Source organism: Cupressus sempervirens, chromosome 5, assembly GCF_028749045.1.
Source record: "Cupressus sempervirens isolate cs-2001-9-10 chromosome 5, ASM2874904v1, whole genome shotgun sequence".
NCBI classification, from domain to species: Eukaryota; Viridiplantae; Streptophyta; class Pinopsida; order Cupressales; family Cupressaceae; genus Cupressus; species Cupressus sempervirens.
In genome coordinates, this window is record NC_143122.1 from 11,616,044 (window position 1) to 11,624,200 (window position 8,157).

The 8,157-nt window shown below is 32.1% G+C and overlaps 1 pseudogene; it reads right to left on the reverse strand.

Annotated features, from left to right (window-relative positions):
- Positions 1–6,225: 6,225 nt before the first annotated feature.
- LOC149554350 (protein SMALL AUXIN UP-REGULATED RNA 12 pseudogene) lies at positions 6,226–6,573 on the reverse strand (annotated as a pseudogene).
- Between the last annotated feature and the right edge of the window lie 1,584 nt (positions 6,574–8,157).

Genomic DNA, 8,157 nt, shown 5'->3' on the forward strand with positions numbered 1-8,157 from the left:
TAGAGTCTAATTATGGTAGAGTTAGATTTACAGAAAGAGTTAGATTTAGGGTTAGAGTTAGGGGTAGGGTTAGGGTTAGGGTTAGGGTTAGAGATAGGGGTAGACAAAGGGTTAGGCTTAGGCTTAGGGTTAGGCTTAGGGTCAAGGTTAGGGTTAGGTTTAGAGTTAGAATATGAGTTACGGTTAGAGTTTGAGGTATAGTTAGGGCTATAGTTTGAGTTAGGGGTAGACAGAGTATTAGAATCCTAGCTATGATTAGGGTTAGGTTTTGGGTTACGGTTATGGTTACGGTTAAGGTTAGAGTTAGGTTTAGGGTTATAGTTATAGTTAGGGTTAAAGTCCAATTATGGTAGAGTTAGATTCAGGGTTACAGTTAGTGGTAGGGATAGGGTTACAATTATAGTTAGGGTTAGGGTTAGGATTAGAGTTAGAGGAAGGGTTATATTTAGAAGTTTTCTTATGGTCACAGTTATAGTTAGGAGGGGAGTAAGGGTTGGGATTTTAGATTATATTTATTATTATATAAGGTGCCCTATATAATAATATGTATATTCCCACGCTCATGGATAAGGTTAGGGAAAGAAGTAGGACTGTGGTTATTAGTGTTACATTTAGAATTTCATTTAGGAGGGCATTGTGTGCTATTTTTTCCCCCTATTCAACCCATCACTGATGTCTGATCTGAGAGACCTTAAATGGGATAGGTTCTTTGCAGAGGGTTAACATCGCTAAAGTTGGCGGCTAACATTTTGTGTTGGCTCGATTTCTTCATTGACCACGCTAGATCATTTTTTCTTGGTCGGGTTGATTCATGCTGCGAGATTCGATAACTCTTATTTCTTCGTGAGCTATCTTCCCATCTTCCCAAAAGTGCAAGATGTTGCCATGCATTCCCATTCTAACGTTTCTTTATATGCTAGTGTCTTCGAAACACTCTAAAGCCTAGAATTGCACAAGATGCTGCCATGCATCTCCATTCTGATGCATCGTCATGCTACATTGTTTCTTCAATTCTCTGAAGCTGAAAATTGCATCATGCTACCACGCATTGCCTTTCCAACATTTCCTCACTCCACAATGCTTTCATGAGTCTTTAAGACCCAAAATTATGCCACATGGAGGGGGTTCACACCTTTTGTGCTATCTGCTTCGTTTGTTGGGAGGAATCTCTTCACTACATCTTAGTCATCCATTGGAAATAAAGCCAATCTTGATCGACGAATGTGACTTAATCCTTCATTGGGAGGAGTTTCCTCATTGCATCTCAGTCATCCTTTTTGAGGGGAGAATCTACATCGACGGTTGTGACTTAATCCTTCATTGGTGAGGATTCACGATGCATCTATGCCATCTATTTCGAGAGGAAGACCTTCATCGATGACCATCATTCATTTTTGGGGAAACCAAATTCCCCCTTGGGATCAACCTTGCATTTTTTGTGGGAGGTTAAGACATCATGTTATCTCTTTCCATAGTTTTTTGCCAGCGACATGAATGTCTTTCCTCTTCTTTCCATGAGTCTCCATTCTAGCGCCTCCTTAAGTTGCATTGTTTCTGCAATGCTCTAAAGCCCAAAATTGCATCATGCTACTACATGTCACCTTTATGACATTTCCTCACTCTATAGTGCTTTTGCAAGGCTCCAAGACCCAGAATTGTGCCATGTAGCGGGGGTCCCCACCTTTCGTGCTATGGTTACAATTTAGATTTTAGGGTTATGGTTAGAATCAAGGTCAATTCTAGAGTTTATAGAATATTTAGAGTTAAGATTAGGGATTAAATATACATCAGGGTTAGCATTGGGTTGTATGATAATTATAGTTAGGATTATAGTTAGATATATCATTTAGATTAGGTTTTAGTTAGGGTTTAATTAGACTTAAGATTAGGGTGAGGATCAAGGTGAAGTCTATATTAGGGTTCATATCATGGTAGGATTGAAACTAATGTTAGGGTTAACATTGAAATTATTATTAGGGGTAAGGTGAAGATTTATATTTGGTCATGATTGTGGTTTGTGCTAGGATTAGGGTCTAAGCTATGATTAATTTTATGATTGTACCTTTAGGGTTAGGGTTTTGTTTAAGTTTATGATTATGGTTACAACTATGGTTTATGGTTCAAGTTTAAAGTTGGGAATGTGATTAGGATCAGGGATTAGTAAATTTTTTAAGAGTTCGGTTATAGGTTTACACCATAGTTAGGACCTTGGGACTGGATTTAGAGTTTAATATCATGGTTATCCATATAGGTAGGTTTAGGATTTTGATCAATATTTTGGAGTTTTTTTTTACATTATGGTTAAGGGTTAGATTTTAGGGTTAGGACTATAACCAATATTAGTGTGTAGGTTTTTGGTTTAGATTATGGTTTGGACTGAGATTTTCGTTGTATCAATAGGGATATGTTTTAGTGCTATAATTATAGTTTAATGTTGGATTATAGTTATATTGTACATCATTGTTGGGGCTAGGGCTAACTAAGGATGACAATTAGGATGGTTTATCTTTTCAAGTAGAAAAAAAAACTCATATTGATTCAAAAACAAAGAAATTATACTTCGAAAATACTTTTCTATGTCATAATAGATTCATTTATTTTAATTATTGTATTAGTTAATTAGTTGTTTGATGTTTCAAAGTAAACATGGCTTATTTTATTTAAATTTAAATAATATTATTGTTTTGAATTGAATTTAGCTTAATTGTTAATGATCATATTTATATTTCTAATATTAACTCCAATTTGATCAAAGACCAAATATATTTTTGGTATTTTTGTAAACGAACTTGCTTAACACTTCCCTATTTCAAAGTTAATAAAATATCATTTCTATTGTCTTAGATTTGAGAGTAATTATATTAAATAAGTAATAATAAATGAACATTATGATTAATATATTTCTAAAATAAAAATATATTACTTAAAAACTTGTTTACTTTAAATGAATAAAGTACTCATTTACTTGTAAATTTTAAAAATAGAAATTAATCTACATGTATATAAAATATTTATTCTTTTTCCTATTTGCATACAAATTAATTAAAATCTAAACTTTAAACTACATAAATATTTTTAAAATATATATCCATCAATAAATAGTTTAGAATAAAGTAAAATCTAAAAATTGGACACATATAGAATCTTTTTAATTTCTATATACATGTTTTTCTAATTTATTTCTACAAACATGCAACTGATATTTCTATTATCCATTTTTTTCCATTCTAAAAAAATCTAGATGTAAATAGAATTTTTTTAGATGCATGCAATCTTTCTAATTTTTTCTACATACATATATTAACATTTCTATTTTATATTTTGTTTTTACATTATGGTTATTTCAATCAAAATATGTAGATGTAAATAGAATTCTTTTCAAAAAAAATTATTTAAATTTAAATAACATTATTGTTTTGAACTGAATTTAGCTTAATTGTTAATGATCATATTTATATTTCTAATATTAACTCCAATTTGATCAAAGACCAAATATATTTTTGGTATTTTTGTAAACGAACTTGCTTAACACTTCCCTATTTCAAAGTTAATAAAATATCATTTTTATTGTCTTAGATTTGAGAGTAAGTATATTAAATAAGTAATAATAAATGAACATTATGATTAATATATTTCTAAAATAAAAATATATTACTTAAAAACTTGTTTACTTTAAATGAATAAAGTACTCATTTACGTGTAAATTTTAAAAATAGAAATTAATCTACATATATATAAAATATTTATTCTTTTTCCTGTTTGCATACAAATTAATTAAAATCTAAACTTTAAACTACATAAATATTTTTAAAATATATATCCATCAATAATTAGTTTAGAATAAAGTAAAATCTAAAAATTAGACACATATAGAATCTTTTTAATTTCTAGATACATGTTTTTCTAATTTATTTCTACAAACATGCAACTGATATTTCTATTATCCATTTTTTTCCATTCTAAAAAAATCTAGATGTAAATAGAATTTTTTTAGATGCATGCAATCTTTCTAATTTTTTCTACATACATCTATTAACATTTCTATTTTATATTTTGTTTTTACATTATGGTTATTTCAATCAAAATATCTAGATGTAATTAGAATTCTTTTCAATAAATCTAGATGTATATAGAATTCTTTTAATTTTTTACATACATAAAATCTTTCTAATTTTTTTCTACATACATAAAAGAATAATTTCTATTTTCTATTTTAAAAAAAAGCTATCATAAAGATTGATAAAAAAATTGATTGCATATGCATTCTTTAGTTTGTGCACTAAATGCACAAAATAAATTGTATAGATTAAAACTTCCTGTGCTGGGCACGGGAATATACAATAGAAATATCAGTTACCAAGAATAGTCGGCCATAAGCAATCAAATCTTAAACTCTGCAAAATTTCTTGCAAGCAATCTTTGTTCTATCTTCGGCTGAAAAGGAAAAAAAGAATTTCAGATCTGAGATTGTTTAGATTGCCCTATTCGATTCAAAAAGCCATGGAAGTCACTGCAATTACATCTCCAAGAGGCCTAATGTGCCTTGATTCAGTACCCACATGCTTATCTCCACGAAAAACTCTGCACAGGTCCTCCAGTGGCCTCAGTTTTGGTCATATGAATAGAATTATAAATCTAAATGAAATTAATTAAAATTGAAATATAAATCAAAGTAGAATATTATAACTAATTTTGAATTTCAATTTACTTCTACATCTAAATCTAAATGAAAATGTAAATAAAAAATAGAAATCTCACCTGCAAAAATGTTACTCCAAAACTTCAATTTACTCCTATTCAAAAACTCCAATCTAATCCTCCAATAACCTCCACCTCTTCCTTCCTGCAAAAACATAAAATGAAAATGAAATGAGGAGCCTTGGTTTTATAACTTCTGAGAGGCTCCTCATATCCCCCAACAGACGTCTCTTCACATTCCACGAATTTGTTTCAAATTCCCCCACTCCCCGCAAAAAAAAAAAGCATGAATGTGCATGCAAAATTATATTTAACAAAAAAAAAAATCATATTGAAATTATTTCGCCCCTATTTTTTCGGGCCCTATTTTTTCGGGTCCTACTTTTTCGGGCTCTACTTTTTCGAGCCTATTATTTCGGCCTCCATTTGGCTTCCTATTATTTCGGCCAGCTATTATTTTGGGAATTTTTTTTTAATATTTAATTTGGAAGTTTGTAACTGCTCCCAATTCTTTTTTATTGACAGGAATCTTGGCATATTCCCGTGCTGGACATTTGTGCTGCCATTGTATAGAACGCCTCTCGGCGTAAATATATTTTATATGCATAAAAGGTGAATTGAAAACAAAATTAGTTCTATTCCCACACCTATAGAGATGATATTATGTATAGACAACATTACAACTGGAAAGAATGGGAAGACAGAAAAGACTGACAATTGTGATCGTCCAGACAGCCAATATAAGCTTAGTCTGCACTAAGCGCCTCACCCATTTGAACATTGAAAGCTATGCTGGTCCCGTACTTTATTTCCCCTCTAGAATTTTATTTTGTTTAATTCCAAATTGAACAATTTCCTATTCACTTTTGGTATCTTTTATTCTCTACGTGGACACAGGCTTCCATGTAAGAGGAGGTCGTTGTAGAAAATAAGATGAACAACCATAGCAGTGAACAGAGAACCATATAAAACTATCAAAGATATAACATGGAAGGTCCATATGATTATAAAGTTTCTTTTAACAAGTCTGATTATACCCTCATGCACAATGAACCAATAAATAAATAAATAAAAACGAAAAGAGTCTACACAATAGAATAGTTGTCAATTGTTTCATAACTGTCTTTACAAATATTTACAGTATAGTGACTATTGATAAAAAGAAAACTAATTCCAATCACGGGGCATCGATTAGAAAGATGCCCAACATGATATCAGCATCAGGGTGTCCGTTCAGTGAAGCCTTTCAATTTCAGGAAGCTCGCACTGGATCCTCCTCTGGAATAAATTTCAAATTAGATGATTCGATGACTATCTCTTTCCATCAAACTAAGGCTGAAATTGCAATCGGACTCAACCTTCAGCAGCATTGAAAAGCATCATCGAACTCCAATTATAGAATTGGACAACTTTTCTCCTTCCCAATCTGTCAAAACTTCACAACCTTTCTTCTCAACAAGATCTTCCTTTTAAAAATGGTTCTATGTCTTGGAATGAAACTGACAAAGCTGATCCTTCACCCAAGTTTTAGATTGACCTTAAATAGGATCTCCTACTTATTAAAGATGTCAAATGTTGGAAGGCAACTTCATCGCAAGGGATGCTTAATCCCATCTGGTGATGAAACCCATACTCTTCCTCTACCTTCTCCAACAATGTTCTGAAAAGAGAATGATTCAAGTAATCAGTGGGGATGATAAATCGACTTCTTTCATGACCAACATACACTGGACAATGCTCTTTTGGGACATCCAGTGGGAGAGAACTGCCCATCATCTCAAACCCAGCTGCTTTATGGGCTTTGGCAAATCTACAAAAGGCCCTAACAATCTGCTTAATAAGCAGAACTTGTGGATTTCCCTTGCTTCTAGCCATTGCAGAGCTCGAAACTAATCGGTTGTTTTTTATCTACTTCGGAAAGGATGTGTTTTGTATATATAGTAACTCCAAAAGATAAGCTGCTATGATTAGAAAACAAGTGCAAGTTGACAGAGTGGCCCACTGTGTAGTGAGGGAGTAGGGATATTGGTCCTTTGAGCACTCAGAATGAAAGCCAAAACCATGTGCGGGCTCTTCAAATTATATAAGAACTTGGAGACAAGCATTAAGTGTTGTGTTTTTTGAATGACCCAGTTCATCTCGATTCTAACAGCTGTACTGTTCTCGATTAGCTTTGCTATACACCGATCAACCAATAATGATTGAACATGCAAATGCTTGTGAAATCGGAATTAAATTGAACATACCAATACTAATATTTGCTAGATTAACATTTAATTATATCTTATCACCAAGCATTTTACAATACAATATTTCGAAAACTATGATGAGCTTGAGCAACGTATCTCTTTTTTAACACAGACAGAACAAAAACTTACAGTAGGCCTGTTACAAAAATCACACCTCATTAAAGAAAATGTTGGATAGAAATTACGACAGTAGCACATGGAGATACCGTCTACTTGGGCCAAACTCTTGGCTTCATTTTGCAAGCCCACCGACGAATTCAGACATCGTGTTGTTTGCAAGCATTGGATTAGATAAGAGGCATATTGTATTCAGATCAGATTCAGATATTGATATTTCCTATTAAGCTAATCAGAATCAACATATTAATCTTCTCTTAATGCTGCTTATCTTAATGTTTATTCCTACTCCTACTCAGCTGATTAATCTCCAAACAAAATGTACCAAAGGCAAAAAAAGAAGAAGTCAAATATGATTCTTTTTCAGATTAACAAAAATGGGACAGGCTAATCCCCAAACAAAATGCACTAAGGACAAAACAAAGTCAAACTTTTTTCTTTTCCATTCAATGGAGTGTTTTTTTTCCAAATTTTTGTTATTTTTTACTACAAAATATGAAGATCATGAAGATCAAATGTTGAAAGTTTCAGAAAAATTCATGATGTTTTCAGCTTTTTGAAAATTGGTCAACTGTATAATTTGTAGGGAAAATAGCCACGTCCCACAAAAACACAACGAATTTTTCTCAAAAAATTTATTGTATTATATTTCACAGTGATCTGATAGTAATTGATATGGATTAGAGAGGGTTCTTCACTTCATAATTGATAAGGAGCTCCACATTTTACTCGCTCTCTGTCAATCTCTGTCATTCGATATACATGAAATGATTGCAGAACATCCGCTGCACCATGTTTTACTCTTCTTGCTTCGTTGTCAACATTCCACACGACATTTTTAACAAGAGCTGCAGGCCAAAGATTGGAAAATTGTTTTGGTTTTGTGTCATTTTCGTTTTGCTTGTTTAGTTTTCTTGATTTGTTCTTGGACAAAGAAAGAAAGATAATGAATTAATTGCAGTAGAAATATTCGGAAGGTTCTTTGTTTTATGTCAACACAACTGAAGTCAGATTTACTGATAAGTGGAAGATCTGTCTGCTCCAATTTGTTGATAAGTGGAATGTATTGGAATGACAATTATAGGGGATGCCC